The 22434-nt window shown below is 32.5% G+C and overlaps 1 protein-coding gene across 6 annotated transcripts in view; it reads right to left on the minus strand.

The window, feature by feature from the left end:
- Nucleotides 1-22434, minus strand: part of LOC118190737 (uncharacterized) — a 272297-nt gene that overhangs the window by 167674 nt on the left and 82189 nt on the right. The window lies entirely within an intron of this gene.

The raw sequence follows: 22434 nt of genomic DNA on the forward strand, positions 1-22434 counted from the left end.
AAAAACAACGAAGACGCTTTTATGTCCAGAAGGGACAAATATTGCACTGAAATGCAATTTCCTAAGCAACAAAATTGCGGCATACCCATCTAATTAAAACTTATTTCTTTCATAATTTTTGTAAATTTGAAATGAATCCTAAAACTATTACTTTTCATATGTACACTCCTTACCGAAGAAACAAATTATTTATGGGAAAATATTCAGTTTTATATCCTTATCTCATATTCAATATCTCATATAAAAACAACTGTCGATGATGAAAGGAGTCATGAATGAGCAATGTTTAAGAAGTGTTGATATAGACATCTTTAATAGCGTAATAAATCATCGTGTAACATCATTTGGTTATATCGATGAAGGAACGTGAAAACATGTGTGGTGCCGTCATCGGGATTCGAATTCCGGACCTCCAAAATACCTGTGGAGAGTGCTTCTAGTTACACCACGAAGGCATGCGGAATGGACGTAGAAAATACCTTATAATCGATAAAAATAATCCCTGCTTAATTCTAATGCTGAAAAGCGGAAAAAAATACTTATCATATAAAAGCAAAGTATTTTTTTTTTTTTTGTATATTTGGGCATTAAAACCATATCCAAGCCACTACGCATAACGCTCCATTTTTATGTAATTTTTTTTTTAAATCTGTCAAAATTGCTGGGATAGTTTATGGAAGAATTTTATTGTTGATACTTTACATGTAATAATAATTAAATTTTAAAATTTTTATTTTGTGATTTCTAAAGATTAGGATTAATTTAGTGTACGGCAGATCACTCAAAAGATACCTAAGTGAAGGATGCCTTCGTAAAGGACTCTTTAGGGACAATTGGCTCAGTTCACGTTATGCATGAAGAAAAATTACGAAATTTCCCATGCAATGATTCCGTTCATCAGGCATTCCGCTCGAACTACAAGTGCTTAAAAGTTTTACCGCTCAGTCGCTGAATAAAGAAATTTATTTAATGAGAAATGTAACTTGGCTCACAAGCGATATAAACAGGGGAAGTTTTTGTAGCTTTCCTCATTCCTTTGGGGTTTTCCTCCTTTATAACAGCCAAGTACTTAAAACATTTTCTACCATAGTATCATTCCCCTTAGTGCAATAACGTTCGTCTGCTTTGGCATAATATAAATAATCCTAACCCCAAAGAACTTATTAAAAATGAAGAAATGAACTACTGCACACCGAATATTGTCCTTCATGTAATAATTTGAAAATATTACTATTTCCCTATTGTGTCACTTTCGAAAAAAATTATATTATTTGTGCTTTACTTTTTATATAGCATAGTAATCTATTCGAACTTGTGAATTTAAATACCACGTGTTTTAACTAATACTTTCAGTAAATATCTAACATTAAATTTCATTTGGCAGTTTATTAAAGCTGCTTTGTAAATGACCTTTGTAATTATTCCCAGTAAGAATCTATAACCGTGAATGCTTGCGAAAACTTAGTACTTTCGCTACAGTTCACGTTGGAATAGATTTCATGTGTTAATGATCACTTTATAAGGTATTTTATCCCACGTGTATTCTAGAGGTCCAGGGTTCGAATCCCAGGAAGAGCAATGCACATTTTTTCCGTTTCCTGCTTCGAAAAAAAAACCCTAATGCCTTTAAAAGTGGTGCCAGAACTAAAAGATGCTGGACGATAATTCGTCACCACCAGGGTTTGGCGATTGGGTCCCATAATCCCTATTCTCCTTTTAAAAGGGGAAGTATGAAAGGTCATCCTCCCAAATACTGACACGCCCGATGCTGCTTTACATCGGTGATCGGATGAGAACAGGTACTTCCCACCTTTCCGCATGCCTTCGTGGTGTAACTGGAAGCTTACTAGAAGCGTATTCGAGACGTCCAGGTTCGAGTCCCGGGGAAGGCATAGCACATTTTTCGCGTTTCCTGCTTTAAAAAAATTAATTAATTAATTAATTAAATTGAATTAAAAATTAAAAAACATTTTAAGAAATCCGAAAGGTCTCAGATTTTAAATTACGTCCAAAGGAGCGTTTTCTTAACATTTTGTGTGTTACCTTTATTTATTAAATACCATGTTCTTCGCACTTAAACCATAAAATTCAGTTCAACAGCAATATCGCAAAATAATTTTAAAATGAGCATATCTTTAGAATTTCCCATACAGAGTCTTGCGCTCTGGAGATGAAAATGTTTTTTTTCTTCGTACAGTATTGTCATTGCCCGCTTTGAAATCGTTTAGTTTGTTAATCAAAAATGCGTTGAAATGTTACAAAATATAAAATCGATAATTAAACAAATTTCAAATTCAAATTAGGTCTTCCACACGCCTATATTCTATGGAAGATTGCGTTATTCAGATTTTGATAGCTCTAGGTATCATTGTTTTATCCCAGTGTCAGAAACATACATACATTTATGCAGATTCTTCATCATTTAATTTCTTTAAATAAAATGCAGGGCGATAATATTTGGTGGCAACAATTTGAAAAGTGAAACAACGCTTATTGTGGATCGACGTCGAAATGTCAAAACGAAATTAATAGTCCTTCTAGGCAAATTGCTCCCTTTGGACTAATAATAAAAGGGAAAAAAGTTAAATAAATATTATTATTAAAGAAATCTGAAAGGTTTTAGATTTAAAAGAAATCCTAGTGACTGTACAACATACTCAGCTTCTCACAATATTTTTCCACTAAATAATTTATCTGATGCAGGAGACTTAGTTTTCAAAACCTTTAATGCTAATAATATGGAAGGATTAAAATAAAATATTTCCAATTTCTATCGTTCATGTTATTATGGTTACAGCTGTAGAAGATTTACATATTGTAGACAGGTAAAATGAAAAATCTGAATATACATACTGGATTTTCAATCTAAAGAAATGAAATACTACTGTAGATTTTTAGAGTACTTAGTGATACTTTTTATTTCTTTTGGCCGTGTTATAATTATGTCTATATACCATTTAATTAGGAAAGGATTGTTTTTGGAGAGTAATCTTTCAGATGCAACTTTTAAGTCGTTACAAATGCAACAACAGTCACTACAACTACAAAATGAATAATTAGCTTTATAAATAAATTAATTTAATAAATAAATAAAGTACGCAAAGAGTAAGTTACAAAGTAAATCTTAAATATTTTGATATAATTTCTCGTTTTATGTAAAAATATTTTTAATAATAAATAAAGTTTATATTTTGTATATAAGGGAAAATCGCAATTTATTAGTTTTTTATCCTGATTACATACAATGAAACAACTGTGCTAAGTCTCTATAGGAAGCTCTACAAAGAAAGACTTCCGTCAAATTGTCTCTTAAAATGTATACAGTATTCTTCATTTGTAATTAATACTAAGTTATGACTGAATTTTGCCTACAATTTAAGTTCATATTGGCTTATTTCTCTTACATCTATTATTGCATTTAGCTTTCAAAATAAAATAGACGAAAATTATTTCGAGAATTTATCAAGAAATATACAAAGCATATATTGAAATCTTGCTTTAAAATTAACATCTTTTAATTCTTAGGTAAAAGTTAGGGTATTCATTCGTAATCATATATTATCCTGACGAAACATCAAGGTCCAAGACTTGGCTAAAAAGTACAGCAGTTTGAGAAATTAGTAGAAAATGCGATGATCCCAAAAGTTATTCCTATTTCACAATTGGAATTCCAAATTACTGAAAAAAAAATTTCCATTTTTAAGTCATTTTTAAAAGATATTAAAGTAGCCCATTCCATTCATTCAACTCATATTAATTCTCGAAAGTCTCAAAGTCTTCCTTTTCACTGAATGCTTATAATTTACTGATTTTAATGAAACTCTATATGAGTAAATAGTAATAATTCTGCCATTCACGCTATTCTCTTTCAAACCACCTCAGCACGAAAAAAGTTTTCATTCACAAAGAAACTCTTTCAACATTAATTTCTCAAATTCGAGTTAATTTCCTTACGTAAAAAAGCAAAAATACATAGTGGTAATATTTTATTGTGTAATTTATTATAATATAAGCTTTTTCTCTGTAAATACTTCCTGTTTAACGTTCTATGAGAATATGGAAGGAATTTACTAAGAGAAATATAGTTTTCTTCATGAATTTACTAAGATAATATCGGTTTCGCAACAGGGATGTGCAGAACAGATTTATCTCATACGCAGTTTTACTTCATTGTCATTCACACTTGCATAAATAACAAAAATGAAGCATTTTCAATATCAAATATCAAAAGATATTCTATTAAATTATGAAAGAACTAAAAGCAATGAGAATGCGGCGTGATACTTAAGTAATAAAACATGTGCGTTGTTGATAACTAAAAAACTTGAAACTTAACGTAGTTTAGCCAAACTGTATAAGGATTTTTGTTTAAAGATGAAAGTGTGCAGACTATTAAGTCTTTATTTTTCGGAGTAGGAAACGTGAAAAATCAACTGTACCCTCACTCAGATTCGAACAACGTTAGCTTCTTATTCTTAACTAACTGTGCTAACAACTTAGATCGCAAAGCCATGCTTGATGGCATGTAAGAATTCCTCACCGAAGAATATTTTCTAAGCATTAAATTAACATATGTAAAATTCGTAAAACCTATCTAATACTACATGTTGCGCATTTCGCCTATAAACCTTTTATCCCCACTCTCTTACTTTTTATAATTTATCTGATAATTTAAATACATAAACTCTTGATTATTTATTATCAGAAACACTACTCAGTTCTAATTTGCCCACACAAAGACCGAGTAGTTAAAAATTGTTGAATAGTGCTTGTTTGATCCGGGTTCCAATTCAAGCAAACGGGCTGGCTGAATGCTTGGTTTTTATGATTTTTCGGCACCGTAACGGCACACAAAGCAATTACCTTTAGAAATTCCGCTACGAAGGCTTTCATTCCCTTAGACAGATAGCCTTTATATGCTTTACTATTCAAATAACCTAACCTAATAATTCTGGTTTAATTCATAGAAATAACCTTCCAAATATATAGTCTTTCTGTAACGAATAATATATCTTCAATTACATTAAGCTATATATTTCCAATGGATCCCCTCCCATGTGGACATTAGAGGCAACGAGATTTTGGATTCTCTGGCAAAGGCTGCTGCTTTAGACTTCCTAGTCAAGTCAGTTATGGTTTGCACTTATAGTGAGGTGTTCTCCAAAGATCTCTGGGGATCTCTGGAGATCTCTGGAGTGTCTCTCCAGTACCTGATGGCACCCTACTTTTTGGGGTCATTGAAGCCAGCAGACTTGCATATCACGTTTTGCCAATGGACATTTGACGAGTCTCTTCTATGAACAAGGACAGTTAGTTTCTAAGTGCCTGCATCAAGTGTAATGCTGCTCAGGAATCACCTGATCATATTTTATTTTGTCTTAATTTTACCTTGGACGAGGTTTTTTTCTGAAGCCTCTTCTCTTTTTTGCTTTTAATAGGTTATTCGTACTCGTTATTTGGTCAAAAAATGTTGGACCATTTCAGGGATAAAACAAACAATAAAAACGTTAAGTTACTGCATGTAACGTCTCATTAAAACCTCGCGCTCGGAACTTTTAAAGACATGAGTCTGCAAAATTTGAGTCTTACTTTTATTCTGTTCTTTAATCAAATGGGGTAAAATATTGTATCAATAAAAAGCAATTTCCAAAAACATTCTATATGAAAAAAAATCCAGAAATTTTTCAAACTGTCATATTTTTTATTTTTATTTTCAGCAGATCCATTATTAGAAAAAGAAAATAATTTTCTAAAAATTTTTCCCAAAATATCCTTGTATTTCAATTCCTTAATTCCTTGTATTTATCCCTTGTATTTCAATACTTATTCGAATTTCATCATACGTTCAGGTAACAGTAAAAAATCCCATTAACCAAAAACAGCTATAAGGGAAGCTCTTAATATCATCTAAACGCGTACATGTAAGTCAGTTGCAAGGGAATAATAATAAACGATGGACAATCACGATAAAAGAGGGTAAAAAATCGATTTTGTTTAAATTCCTGACGAATCTGAGCTTCGAAGTCTTCTTTTCATTCAATGAATGATAAAATTAATCAAATAAATTTTCAACTAAATGCACTTCGTTCCACATAAGCATAAGACAAGCTCGTGTTCTTCACGTAATGAATACGTAAGAACGCTAACAATATCTTTCAATGAAGCGCTTGAGTTGAAGGCTCACATCTTCAAGCGTAGTTGAAAATTAATGGCTGGGAACTTCCGCTAAGATGCCTGGGATGCTTTGTTTGGTGAGCTTTAGAAGATAATTATAAACGACTGCTGACCTTCTGCATCCTTGCTTTCCGTTGGAGCGGTCAACCAGAATACTATACGTGAGGCTCCGGCTACTGACCACGAAAGTAAAATCTGTAAGATGATTTCCTGAAACCAGCCCCAGCAGTTCTAATTTTAGGACAACACGCTCTAATATTTTTCACACCGATGCATAAACATATCATGTTATGAACAGAAATGAAATTAAATTTATGATTTATGACTTTTAAATGAATTATGAAGCATTCAAGAAGTTCCTAAGTTAACAAAAAGTCCCAGTTTTTAGGTACTTGCAATTTTATATTTGGTGGCATTAATTTAAATGTTGCTAGTTCTCAATTAGACATATGAATAGCGAAGATCACTTCCTGAATAACAGAACTATTTATTGCCTTGAACTTTCTTTCTGTGCTGCCTCTGACTGCAAGGTGTTAACCCTTTCATCAATAAGCGCTGAATTAGAGTTTTAGTAATTATAGCCAGCTTATTTACAGATGCCTATTATATCAGGTAATTAAATTTTCAATTAAGTTAGCTACTATATGCTAAGAGTTGCAATTGTATGGCTTTTCTGTGTTAGAGGCTTTTCTGTTCTGTGTTGTAATCCATTTTGAGTTGTAAATCAAAGTAGTACAAAAAATCCAATTTGAGTTGTTATCCAATTTGATTTTTGAATCTTTGCTTTCTTGCTGGAGATAAATCACCTTAACACTGACTTTAACCTAAATTAGGCTGTTACGTTTTAAGTAAGACTCACAGATAAAATTTTACGTTCGAGCTACAATTTTCTCTATCGGAGAGAAAGCTATTATAATGATGGGCAACATCATGGACGCCTTTTCCTTCACTTATATGGATGATCCGAGTTCGTTCTTAGCCATGCTAGGAATACATAGTACTCTGTACACGACATTATTGTTTTAATAAAAACAGATATCAAAACGCCAACTGAATGAAAAAATTGTTTTTTACTTCCTTGTGCGAAGTAAAAAGAAAGTGTTGTAATCGCGAAAAGTTTCAGGCAGCATATTTCAACGAAAATATCCATTTTGACCGCTATCGAATGCAATTTAACGATGTTTTGCGTGATATCTGTACGTAAGGACAGAATAAAAGACTCGTTTCTTCCAAAAAAAATTATAAAACTGCTTTAAAATGAATTCTGAAGAGAATTTTTCGTGGCGTCTGTACGAACGTATGTACGTACGTATCTCGCATAACTCAAAAACGAGTAGCCTCAGAACGTTGAAATTTTGTATATAGGACTGCTATAACATTTAGATGTGCACCTCGTATTTTGGTTGCAATCGGGCCCACCAAACGTATATAAATATATTTATATATATATCCACTCTGTTACCCGGCTCAGTGATCTCAGTTTCTTTACTCTTATATGTTTATAAATTGTACATTTTTTGCTTTAAAAATTATTGAATTATGTTGTTTTTATCTTCCGGTTAAGGATTTTATGCCTTTAGTAAATCTGTATGCAATACTTTTAGAATTATCAACAATTTTAAAGTTGTTTAAGTGCCGCTAAGCCTTTTTTTTTATGCCGGCCATTATTGTTTACATTTGAAACAGCAGACTAGTGGATTTGTTGCCAACCTAGAGAAACTTAGCTTCGCAACAACAAAGATTATCATTATTATTATCGCCTTCATTTATTATTGCCAATTAAATCATGCTTAATCCTTTCTGGAATTATTTCGAGGAAATAAGTGTTTAAGATTTACTTCGTAATTTTTAATATAGATATTTTGAGTTTTTATGTATTTTTGCCTTCTCGCGAAGTGAGAACTGAATTAATTGAATGAGAAATACACAATCGTCTGTGAAAAACTGTATCATTTTTGTTTTATTTGCTCAATTTCTTTTATACATCATTCTAGCTTTATTATAGTATTTGAATAGAACATGTGGCAACGATTAGATAATTCTATTCTTTAAATGATATAAATTTTGTGCATTATGAGTTATAATATGAACGAAATACAATACTGTTAAGTGAATCTAGCGCCAGAGTGTCGCTATAGTAAACAAATACTAGAGTGGATTTTAAAAAATGCATTTACTCTATTGTGGTTTATGCGCTGTCGGCGAAGTAGATTTAATTCAATCCAATAAGTTTAAATGAAATGCAAGAAAAAAATGCGTATAATTTAATATTCCGTACAAGGAAGTCATGTGGTGTACACATCAGATTTTTTAATTCATGTGTCATAAGCCCTTTCCCAATTTAAAAATCAACCAAATTTCAAAGTGGCGCCCATTATTCTCAAACCTCTATAGCGCTTTCTAGTTTTCCTCGTGTAAAACGTTTAGCTCCGACTTCAGCAATTATCTCGGAAAAAGAAAATTGTTTCCAGACTTTTAAATCGGCCGAAGCGAGCGTAATAAATGTTAAGAATAATGTTAATAAAAAGCCGATGTTTTACCATCAAATAATTTATTAACAATTTTATCGGCATTAAATTATATCAAAATATTGCTACGAAGCACGCTGCTTATTCTATTGCGCGAATGAGGCGTACTATTGCAATCTAATACATGTATTAAACATCTCGCGTTCTTGGCAATGATTCGTCGATTTCTGGTGTCACAGTTTTATTTCTCCCTCACCCCTTAATGAAGATTTTATATGCAGACATATTCGACGTATATAAATAAATATATATATATATATATATATATATATATATATGATCAAATACTTGTCTTTTAAGAAAGGATTAAAATATAAATCAAAAACATAAATTATGTACGGAATATATGTGTTTCTAAATTTAAATTGGACAAACATTCATACAGCCAATTACAGATAAGCAAAGAAAGGCTACATGACGGATGTTCCGAATGTATATAGCTTGGAAAACTTTTGCCGTTGCTGTAGAAACGATTTTCGAATGACGTGTTCTTTGTGTGGGAACAGTGCGGCACCTATGCTGTGTTCGCGTGAAGGAAGCAGACACGCACTTTTGAATTGTGTGTTCAGTATAATATAATAATTCACATTAGTGCGCTATACAATGGCGGAAAGAAACATGTTGCTGATTACCAGGTATAAAATTGCAAGTAAATTTTACGCCGAGTTACGTAAAAAGAGCTATAAAGAGTTTCAGTTTATAAAAGATTTCTAGGAAAGAAATGTTACACAAGATTGGATTGCTTGGAATATGGCAAATCACTCGATGGCTATCTGTCTAAAGGAAGAGATGCTTCATGGAAGACTTTTTAAGGCAAACTGGTTCCTATTCACGTTACAGAGAATACAGGGAAAAGCCACGAGAATTCCTATGCAACCAGCAGAACAATTTTAATCGCTTGGAATTTCATGGCTTAGTTTTTAATAGGCGAACTACAGTTAAGCATTTCAGGGAAGAGGTGAGCTAAATAAACCTAAAACTTAGCGTCTGTTAGCTTCAGTAAATGCTGAAAGCATTTTTAAAGCCAAAACATTATCAAAGCAGGACGGACGTTGACCAGATGGTAATTTAAGCATTCAGCTCACTAAATGGTGAATGTCTGTCATCTTTTGATAGCAAAAATTAAACTACTTCGATACCAAAGGATAAACTTCTTAATCCCTCCAATCAATATAAAGATGCTGGCTAAGCGTCTCTCCCATTTGCACAAAACAAATGCTAAATGCTCTATAGAGTTTGGTATTCTTAAGTAACAAAAGCTAGATCCCAAACTCTAAAAGGTAAGTGGCGAATTTTCGTTATGTCTTGTAAGTACCACAGAAACAGGGAAAGTGTGTAAAGGACCCTTTTACTTACTCGAATAACGTTTAACAGACCGCACCAGCTCATGGTTACATAAGCGAACAACTATAGCTTAAATTATAGATAATGGTTGAATTAAAGCTAATGAAAATAAGTTAACTTGACTGCTTCACAACTGAAATAACGCGCAAGCTGTTTCTGACCTAAAGTCGGCCTAAACAAGCCTAACGGCGAGAATAATTCAACGCCACATAATACTAAAAGCAAGAGACTCAATTTAGTAACGTGGCCCTCAACCAGGTTAACACGCTTTTATACTGCCTTCTAAAATCTTCCTGAAAATAGTCTCTTCTTTCTACCACATTTGAACATCACACGAGCTAGAAACTTCGAAAACAGAAACGAGATCGACAGCAAAGAATATTAACATAAAACAGCTGGTTAAAACCTTAAATGTTGCCTTACAGATCTTACGAAGAAGAGAAACGACACAGTGCTGAAAGCTGTCAAACATTTCTTCAGAAAGTAGTAAAATATCCGCCCTTCATGAAAAGAATGATCACCAATAACATCACTTTATTTCTCGGGATAGTACCAGTAATACCAATACTATTTTGAGAAATAGACTACAAAAGGAAATTACTTTGTTGACAATTCTGTAAATTCATCTAACAAAAGCATTCATTAAAAATACTAGAGTTCGTGATTTTAAAATTGCTTTATCTTCAAGATAAATCTGTACCATAGGTATATCAACAAGCCCTTTGCAACAAACCGCGAGTCAATTCCTAAACATATCCTTCATACATCTCAGATCTTTCTGTCCTGCTGTTCTGGACTTTCCAAGCTCTCAATAGAAAGTTAAGAACAGAAAAAAAATGAAACACATCGGACGAAGCGAATGCTGCCACATCCGCACCCTTTGAACAAATTTTACGAACGTGACTGCAAATAATTATTTCAGAAATTAGTACAATGCTGAGAAGAAATTATAAAACGTGAAAGCTACTGAACCTAGAAAATGTGCATGTAGGAAATAAAATTGTGCATTTGGAAAACAGAATTAAACTCCCTAAAGTTTCCATTTCTCCATTCTATTGGAGAGCCTTCATAGAACTATAGACATTTGAACTTTTGAAATCAATACGAAAATTCTATGCATAATAATTTTAATTTAACTGAGGTTGATAAATTTTGCTATTTAAAGTCGTTATTAGTTTATAGGACTATTTTTAGTCTTAAAGGTTTTCCTCCAGATAACTATTAACAGGCTGTTAAATTAATTTCTGAATCATTTGGACAAAGAAGAATTTTAATAAGTGCTCACTTGTCAAATTATTAAATCTGACTTCTGTTAAAAACTCTTCTATATTCAGGCTCTTCAAAACATTTATTATGAACGCCAAACTCAAATTAGATGCTTAGAGGTTGAATGTGAGATCGGAAACATACAGAACAATACTGACGAACATAATATTAAAAAAATCTACCAGCAAAAATGACTCTCGAACTTTCTAAGCATGATTTCAATAATTATCATGATTTACAGGAATTAATGAAATTTTTGCATAATACGATCAGTGCAAGAAACAAAAAGCGTTCCGTATTCACTTTAATAGTTTGTTTTGATGTATTTATTTATTATTTCGTGCTCCGCTATTAGGCGCTATAAGGAAAAGGAAGGATATTCTGTGCAGGACTTCCTATGGGAAACTGTTTGTTATCCATGTTACACATGGAGAAAATCACGAAAATGCCCATGCAGCCAGCCTTTTTGCCAAGACGTGATACCGAACCGAACTACCAGTGTTCGGCCTAGCGGCTATTGCAGCTCGACCCGTTGTGGGGCTTATCTTCATGTAATAATCTTTTTTTTTCAAACTGACACAAATAATTTTCGAAACCATAAAAAAAAAAAAAAATATCCTAGTCGTAGGAATCAACACGTGTCAGCAACGTAGCTGATGGCTAAAATTTCGCACGTCTGTTTATTCTACTGCCAAGGTCATTGTATGACTGAATGTGAAAATATTACTGTGAGGCAAAAAAGAGATAAACTAATTAAGGAAAAGAAATTTATGTTGTGTTGTAACACAAAATATTTCTGGAAAAAAAAAACAGTGTTTCTTCTGCAACAACATTGAAACAAAATGCAAAACCCTCGTCATTCTACTTTGGAAGACATTCTATGGCAATTTGTTTTAAATTTCAAAATTCAAGCAAGCGTAAACTGAATTTGAAACTTGAGGAAATAGAAATTCAACCTACTATTTCGAATTCATTTGTAAATGACAGGAAATGATTTTGGTGCAGTGTATTAAGAAGAAACTGTTCATCGTAAATCGAGCAGATATAAGTTATTGCAATGTTTAGCAACCGGAGTGAAAAACCTTTTTTAAAAGAGACGTATCTATAAAGCTGGCATTAAAATGTTTAGGGTCAGAAAACTTGTCCCAGGTCTTAATTGCAAACTTCTCACAGAGAACAGATGACACTGCGAAATATTTTGGACGGAAATGAATTGGTAATACAGATGGAAATATATGAAATTTCGAAGGTTATAATTAATTTGTTGAATACGAGTATGAGCGCAAAAATGGAGACCTTCACTTTAACGTATAGATAAAGTCAAGGATTCGGTAATAATAACATTTCCTTATTTGTGGAAAGGGAAGCACTTAACTGGACTTAATTGGAGGCAAAGATTTGCAAGCGGCTTTGTAGATTACCATTGAAAATGCAAAAGTTCATAAAAGAGGTAACATGATATTACGAAAACGAAAATCCAATTCCATAAAACTTCGAAAGCTGCGGGAAGGGGGTGATTTCAACATCGATGAGCAAAGGAATTCGTATACAGGACTTGACTCACCACCCAAGGTGTTGGGTCTGGTTTGGGATCCAGATGCGGAGAGTATTTCTTTCAGCGTGAAAGAACTATCAAAGTTTGTCAAGAATAGAACTGCTTCTAAAAGATTTATTTTTCATGCAGTGGGTCCGTGAGATTAGCCTGTTTTGTAAGCAGATATTTTAAATTTCATAAATTTAGTTATTTATGGACAAATTCGATGCTTACGTTATTTTGGATTAAGCGATAACTTAGTAGATACAAAATTTTCGTTCCAGATAGGATAGAAAGAATTCAGTCTTTATCAGATACCAATACTTGGGCTCGGAAACGATCATCTTTCAGAAAAACTGTCCAAGAGTTTCCACAGCAAATTAAGCTTTGGTGGCAAGCATTTAGCGAGCTTAGAACATTTAGTTCCAAGCAACTTTGGTGGCAATGCTCACAATCGTTAAGCCATCCACCTGAATTCCGGCGTACTGAAAAGGAGGACTTGAAACCAAGGAATTTAAACTAACAATTCAAAACAAATGTTTGGCAGAAAATTCTAAATTTATCCTAGATTTAAGAAAATATAGCTGTTTGTTAAAAGTGCTAAGAATAACTGCACTAGTTAAAGAATTTGTTATTAAACTTCAAAAGCGGCAAACGGTCGCATGTCCTCTCACAGCAGCAGAACTTCAAAGTGCAGAAGTAGAATGGATAAAACATGAGAAAAGCATTGGATTTAAATTTGAATCATAGAACATCAAAAAGATAAGTCGATTTCTAAAAAAATCTCCTTTTTTGAATTTAGCCCCATTTCTCGACTATTATGATGTGCTGCGCATAAACGGAAGATTAGATAGAGAAGCATTTATAAAGGATGAGGTTCATCTTCTGCTCCTTCGAAAGCAGTCTAAACTTGCACAGTTAATTATTATTACAGTTAATTATTATTAGACTGATTTAAAGAGATTTTTCATGGTGGTGTGATGTTTATGCAAATCAAAATTAGGTCTAGATTTTGGATTCCACGAGGTAGGCAAATTGTAAAAACAGTATTAGAGAAAATGCTTAATTTATCGAAAATATAGATTAAAACCAGCTAAAAAATAACTAGTCAGCTGCCCAAAAATGGAATTACTTAAAACCTTCTTTTTACTGTAACTGCCGTTAATTTTAATAGCCTAGTTTTAACAAAATTTGAACAGGATACGTCCCAAAAGGCTAACATAGCATTATTTACATGCAGAATGACTAGAGTTTTGCACATTGAATTAATCAGAAATATGCCAATAAAACGTTTTATTTTATCATTGAGGAGATCTGGGGCTACGAGAGGAATCGTAAGGCTACCATTTCCGACAACTTTAAGAGCTTTAGAGCCACTAATGGAATTCTGAAAGAATTTGCAAAAATTATAATGGATTCAAAATTAAAAGATTTTATTAAAAGATTTATGTATAAAACGGCACAATTTGGCAATATATTGAGCCTCACGCACCTTCGTGGGTGAGCTTTATGAAAGGCTCACGGAAAACAACAAAGAACATCTAAAAAATGGCTCTTCTTGACTTTGAGGAAACGATGACTACTCTTTGAAAAACTGAATTCGTTTTGAGTCATAGAGCTCTTACGTGTGTTCATAATGAAGTAAAGAGCCACAAGCTCTCACACCTGCCCATTTCTTGTTTCCAGGGCAGGACAACATTTCTTATCCTGTACATTTCGCTGACCTTTTCAAGAATGAACCATCTAACAAGAAGACTTCAACTGGGAGAAAATTGTGTTAGACTAACCTTTTGAAACAAATATGAAGAAAGAGGAAGGAGAATTATCTCCTAGTATTGGGGTCTGAGCTCAGTTTTCTGAATCAATCTCCTGAAAGAAATCTTAAAAGCCGTGAGGTTTTATTGCTCGAGAGGTCGACGAAATCAAAATTATTATAGCCTTTGAGTTCATATTAGGTTCGTACTACTCAAGAACTTTAACAAAGGACAGTCCAGTTGGTGTAGACTTTTGAAATTTAAAAGCTGTGTATAATATTGTTTAATGGTTTAATTTGCAGTGTGATTTTCAGTATTGATTATCATTTATATTTATTTGTATTATATAGGCTTATATACATATTTGAACATGCTTTACTGATGTGTAAATATGGCAAACTCTTAACATAGTACAGATTGGTTATGTTGCTACTTTTTATTGTAAGAGAACGCTATTGCGCCTAAAGAAAATATTCTTTTTTCACGTCATGTAACAGTTGTTGCCCTTTGTGCTGCTGCTATATTACTGTGATGTATTTTGTTGATGTATTTTATTAAAATATAAAAGGACAATGTAATAGCCAAATTTTGTTCGTACCAAATTAAGATCCGATCAAGACCACCTATCAAGTCGTGTCAAACCCAAGGTAGCTTTCCAATTCAAAAACACAGGCAATTTTGAGCTAATAAATTTTAACAAAGGCGTCGCATTTTATATGATTATCAAGTTTTAATTAGATATTGCCCTTTTTACAAAATTAGGAAATACAAATAATTGTGCATAAACAAGGAAATATCTCTAAAATTTAAAATGTGTAAAAATCACAAAATATCGTAGAAGTTGCATAAAATTATGAATACATTTAATTATGAAGCAGAAATTCTGCTATAAGTTGTCATAAATTAATTTCTTCTTCTTTCACGTGAGTTAATGTTTTAGGAGGTTCTAATTCTGAGCGATGGTTTTTCAAAAATGTTTCATGTAATGTTTAGGATTAAATTCTTATAAACGTTTTCCATTTAAGCAGATTGTTATTAAATCTGGAATATGCAGTACGATCATATAAGTTCTTCTTGGTCTTTTATCTTTCAATGGAAAAATAAACAACAAGATTTCATCCCATTTGTCTTGATGTTAAACAATTTTATGCCAACAATAAATTTATTGAAAACAAATGGCATTTTCCAATATCTTTAAATTTCAGACTGTCTGCAGTGCGTCTGCCCAAACTTAAACGAAACCAGACGAGACCCTAATTCTGAGGAAGAGGGAGACTAGCATAAGTATAATTGTGAACACGAAAGATGACTTTTTCAAGGAATAAATAATTAAGCAAACAAAACGTAAAAGGAATTCGCTATTTAGAGACAAATTTAACAAAGGCTAACGGATTGAAGTTCCGATCATTTTATACAGTAGAAATCCATTTATATAAACTATGTGCAGTGGAGCTGTTGCTAATGATACGTTTTTTTTTTTTTTTTTTTTTTTTTTTTTTTTTCCATATAGCGTAGAGTTAGGCTTATTGACATTAAAAAAAGGGAGCAACGATTTTACACGCATTATGTTCGAGAATAATGCTATTTTAATGCACTTATAAGGAATTACCGAATTCCCCTCTGATGCTCTCGTGGTACTTGTAATTAGCGTCTCGAGCTAGCAAATTGGAAGATCAGTGGTACGAAACCCGGTGAGGGCGCGGTTAATTTTTCATGTTTCCTGCAACAAAATATCTGATGATCTCTATAATGGCCGCTCGTATAAAATGTAGAGGACGGTAGTCGTCACCATCTGGATTTGGTCGACTGGGTCTTATATCATTTAAGTGAGAGACGTTACAATAAGCTATCGCATCTCTAGCACTTGCTAGTGTTATTTCCAGCTCTCTTGGTGTAATATCAAACGATTGGTGAGCATATCCATCTAGTAAAATGGAAGATTCATAGCTGGACTCTTGCAGACAGCGCAGTTGATTTTTCACTTTTTGTGGTCCAAACCATCTAGTGTTCTTTGCATATTTAGAGTAAAATAAACTTCAAAATTACTACTTGAAATTATTTCTCATTTAAATCCCATGAATATAGTAAGTAGCACACACCTTTACTTATAAAATATGTTGCTTTTATAGCAGAATTTCTATTGCGGGTTTAATAAATTTTATTCGCCATCTTGGACGGAAAATGATTATGTTTCTAAGAGCAAGGCAAACTTTAACTTGGAACAAATTGCAATACTTTTTATCATTTTATGAAATCGTTCAGGTTTCTATTTTAGATATTCTACGCACTCTTATAGAAGTCTTCCGTTTCTATGAGAACTTTAATTCACATAATCCATCAACGAATACAGGTACATGAAAGTCATTCCCAGAATTTCGTAATTTTTACAAAATTTAATTTTTATATTTAAAAATGCCAAAACATAAATATAAACATTTTATAGCGATAGGTATATATCTACGATTTCGAAAATAAAGACTGCCAAAGACTGTGAAAATAAATACTGCTTAAGGACATTTATGGATACAGTGCATATTGAAAGTAAACAAGTACACGCATTACGAGAATAATAATAATTCTAATAATTTTAGTAGAGAAATCAAAGACAAATTACAATTGAACTAAACCTGATCAAGCAAAGAGAAAATTTAAAATAGGTCAAGTACAAATAAAAATGAGCAATGATAAAAATAATCAGGTGCCGTCTCATCTGGGAAGCTACGTATGTTTAAAAATCATCGTCACGATTAAGTTTTACAAACAGTTAGCGTTAATCAAAGGGAAGACTAAAACAGTATTGCTGTCTTCTCTTCCCTTTCATCCACATCATATACAATTTTTGAAACTAGAAAGTTCCACAAATTAAAACACACGCAGAAGAGCTTAAAATCTAGCCAAGGTTAACTACAACTCACGGAGTAAGAAGCCGTTTCGTTGTTCGTATTAGTGCAAATTTGTTTGGTAAGTTTTGGACTGGAGGCCACACACAGCCACACCAGTTTGGTATAATGCCTCTTTAACAGTGATAAAGCATATATATATGTAATAATTTAACTGAGTAGAAGTGATGGTTGATTGGAAAGGGCAGTAAGAAAACGTTGACAAAATTAATTTCGGCGAATCACCGTATTTATTTTTAGGCACATCAAAAATTATTTGTTTGCAGACAATATTACTTTTCAATCATCGTTGAATACGATAAACTTTTATGTACACTGGTTTTTAAAAGTACGACGTAAGTATTTTAGGCAGGAAAGCATAGTGGCGCAGACTTGTTTGCATGGCAGAATTCAGGAAACAAAGGAAACCATCATTGCTCGCGATGTAATACTTGTACTACGTAGGTACATATGTGTAGCTAGGCCGTGATGGGATAATTTTAGTTTTAGTTACCTTTTTCAAGCAGTGTTATGTAATTTAGGAACTAAGTCCGGTGGTCACTTTATTGTGGAAGCACCTAATAGGTGAGCCACCGTAGCCTCCTATGAAGGAACAGGCAATTTACATCCACGGTTTCTCCAGAATTCCAACCAGGATCCTTCGATACGGCAGTCAGAGTCACCCACCACTTTCCCGTATGAAAGTACCTAATTCGTAGGCCATCTTTGCCTACTGTTAAAAGGACAGACAATTTACATCTACGCCCTATCCACGGTTCGAACCCAGGTTCTTCGGTACGGCACTTAGAATCACTAGCCACTTTCCCGTTACTCTTCGGGAGATTTAACGCTGATAATTATAAATTTGTGTATCAAAGTATTAAACATTAGTTTCGACAACGGACAGACTTTAAGTTTGTAAATACTCGCATCAATTATAACATATCAGCAGTGGACAATAAAATTTGCTGAATTTTAAATCTGTGCTGAGTAAGTATCTTGTAGCCGGATTAAAAAGAAAGAAAGAATAAAGTATTTTAAAAACTGTCATTTTTTCCATTATATGTATTACTTATTGATTTAAATGTATATTCACTTTTGGTTTTTTCTTATTTTCCTATTTATGCATACTTTTCTTTTGCTTAAATAGTTCTTACTGCTTACCACATCAGTTCTTCTTAGTCACTGACATTAAATAGTGTAAATTACCACTGTAATCTATTTTTCTCCTTATCGTGAAAATAAAATAAACTGAAGCCAACATTACAAACGCGCTTAGAGGTGAAATAGTTTATTATCATGAGATAGCTCAAAGTAAAATTTCAAGCTTGATTTTTCATGAATGTTTGCCTTTCCGCCTACTTATAAGCAGCTTGGAAGTTTTGAAGCACCCTCTTTCCGCGCTATTTATTACCCATAAGACACTCGCTTTAAGTTCAGTTTGTGTGGCTACAAATATTGTGACCATGGTTACTGTAATTGCTTCCCTGTTTTAAAGATATATTTATTACAGCTCTACGAATGCAAGTTACAAATTGTGAATAGTAACATGATAAATTTTAGTTTTCTGGGTCAGGAAAAAAGTGAGTATATTATGTTTTATGAAAAATCAATTGTCTCGTGCAATAGCATACATATATTAATTTTTTTTTCATTCATCATTTTACAGAATTAATGTTACAAAATACTATTCAACATTTTATGACGCTACAATTGCAAATCAAAGTATATTTAATAAACTAATTTGTTTAAAAAAATCCCCCAAAATTGCTCAGTACCTTAGTTGAGCAGACAACTGAATTAATATAATCATATATATACATATATAAATGTTCTTATTTATTTTTGGTTTTTCTTGTGACGATTTATCTTAATTTTCTTTTAACATTTACAGAATTATAATTCTACATTTATAGGATTTTTCGAAATTTATTCATTTAAATTTCAATTTATGGTCTTTATAAAAAATTGGTTCTAAATTTCTTTCTTTATATTTATATATTACAGTATCATAAATATATTAGCTTCAAAACAGAAGTGTGCCCTTTACGAAATGTTTGGTTAAATAAACAATGTGATTAAGCTAAAAATTAACCGTGCATTTTTTTTTTCAAATTCCAATTTTTTTAATGTAATATTTTTTGCAACATATGTTCTTGACAATTTTTTCAAAGAAATATGAATCATTGGAACGACTTTATAAATCCATTTTTATTAGTAGCAAGTTAGTTTTAGTAGTTCCTCTTGTTGTTCTTACTAATCCTTTTATAAATTGTTCTTACTAATATATTTTTCCCACATCACAGCAAGATCAGGTCCATCAGTTTAAGCATGGCCAAAAGGTTAGCACTTGTCATTGGCCATCCATTTCTACGTTGGGTTTTCCTTTTTCCGAGGAGAAGAAGTCGGTATACAAAAAAATTTCTTTCATGCCAGATAGCGCTCACATTTTTTTAATAGCTAAATGTATAATTATGCAAATCTTAATAAAACACCATGATTCGTGTAATTATAATAAACTCTATTAGGCGTTTCTTGAAAGCTGATAATGGTTATAAAGTTTCCTTTACGATAGAACTGTGATGTGTTGAGAAACGATATAAGGAAATACCATAATTAATCGTATGATTGACACCTTTGTTACAAATTTGAGAGCTATGAAAGGAATGCGTGATTCAAGCATGGAAAAGATTATGATATATCTTTATAAATAATTCCACCTGTAACAGTATTTCTTTCAAAAGAGTTACACTGAATATTCGACACTTGCTAGGTTTTACTATGTATAGTGACGATAATCTCAGAATTCGCCGTCTCCCCCCCCAATTTTTTTTTTTAAGCCTAAAAGGAGCTATTAGTCTCCAAACGGGATTTTGCTCACTGTAAACTACGAACGACTTTAATTGTTGCCACCAAATATCGTCCTGTATTATTTTTAAGGAAATTAAATAATGAAACACTAACATAAAACTAACATATATGCATGTATAATTTGTCTCGCTGCGAAAAAAGGACAGCACCTGGAGCCATCACATTTTGAATAACGTAGTCCTTCTCTCAAAAATGCGTAACTGTAAGCCCAAATTTTGAATTTCAAATTGGTTTCATTATTCTTTTCATATTTTGTAAAATTTGAATGAAATTGTTATTAACAAATTCAGCGGTTTGAAAGCGAACGTCGGTAATACTATACGGAATAAAACGTATTTATCTTCAGCACGGGAGATTGTCTATATGAAATTCTAAGGATATGCTGTTTTTAAATATTTTGTGATTTTGCTGTTAAATGGAATTTTATTGGGCGCAAGTGCGAAGAACGTGATATTTAATGAATAACGTTAACTCGCAAAACGTTAATAATAAAAATACAGAAAAAAAAAACCGTTTTGCATTCCATTTTACTAATAAAACTGAATATTGATACGATAAACTAACATAAGGCTGAAAATAATAGAAAAATAGATGCAAACACTTAACACCGCATCTAGAATTGTAAATAAATGCTGCTGTGCTGCTCTTAAAATTTTTTTAATTTTACTTTTGAATGCCACATTGGGCAAGTGCGTAGAAAACGATGCTTAATAATAAAGCTAAAAAGACAAAAATTTGGTTGGCAGGAGTGAAAGCAGCAGCAGAATGGTAGACTGCGAACTCAGCGAAAGCGTAAAAAACCTTGGCAAACCGTTTAGGCGACCGTAAAAATCTGAAACTTTTCCGATTTTTTATTACATTTACTTTTATTTTAGTTTTCATACCCTTCTGTAACACGTGCGTTTCAAATAACAGGTGTAACTGAAAACTGAAATATAGTATTCTGTAAAGTTGTACTATATGATGTATTCATAAATAAATAATTCAAATTTACATTTTTATAACTATACTCTTATTATTATATTGAATAAATAAAAATAAAGGAATTTTTCTGTAACACGTACGTTAAATTTAAAGTTTGCCCTTTTTGGTCGCGAAATTTCAACTAAGCTTTCTGTTGCACTTTACCAGTCTGAGATCGAAGAACCTTCCTTTGAGGGAAATTCCCCACCAGTTGAGTGTCCCGGCCGCATATAAGCATTCTGTACCGCGCCACGCGCATAGGGGAAAATCCGTACTTGTGATTAGACATATTTTCCGATAAAATCATTTTCTTTTGACGTAATTACGTTTAGGCGGGATTTTTACAGTTTTGTTTTCGTTGAAGGACGCGCAAAAGTGATGCGGAAGCCTGAAACTATCATTTATATTCGTTGAATGATAATGTCAGACGAAAAAATTGACACGCAGCTTTCTGCAGATGGCATCCTGTTTATGGAAAAATAAAATTATAAAATCCTTCAAAGATGCCGTTAATATCAGATGCAATCTTAAATAAAGATTATATAAATAACTAAGTTCATAAATTTAGTGCCCTCCCCCCAAAAAAAATTACATAACACGGCGATCTTAACTCAAATGTAAAGGCATATATGCCAGTAATTATATTATTATTGAAATTTTGTTGCATTCTGTTCATTTCCCATTGCAAAAAATATTTCCTTTGCAACTGTACATGTTATTTCCTTGTTAATGTCCATGTCTTTCACACTTTATTCTGTTGCCTTAAATGAAAGAAAAATGTGCATTCAGTATATTCGCTGAATACACATATATAAGAAAAAAAAACTTTCTTTTCTAATAAACATTATTTTTATACAAAGCTACAAAAGATTTCACGCATTAAAAAATGGACAATATTCATAAAATACATATCCATGGTAAATATTCAATTTATGCATACGTACCTTTGTTTCTGTGTTCCAAATCTATAGTAGTCTAACTTCAAAAATAAATTTTACTTTTTCAAACTGACTACAAATATCGTGAATTTACTTCTAACTCCCAACGTTTTTGCCGTTTGCTAAAACTGACTTGTCTAATGCTTTCGGAAATTGCATCTACAAAGAATGAACATGAAATAA

This window comes from Stegodyphus dumicola, chromosome 1 (assembly GCF_044657685.1).
Source record: "Stegodyphus dumicola isolate Sdum_Otavi_A_Nest chromosome 1, ASM4465768v1".
In the NCBI taxonomy this organism is placed as follows: Eukaryota; Metazoa; Arthropoda; class Arachnida; order Araneae; family Eresidae; genus Stegodyphus; species Stegodyphus dumicola.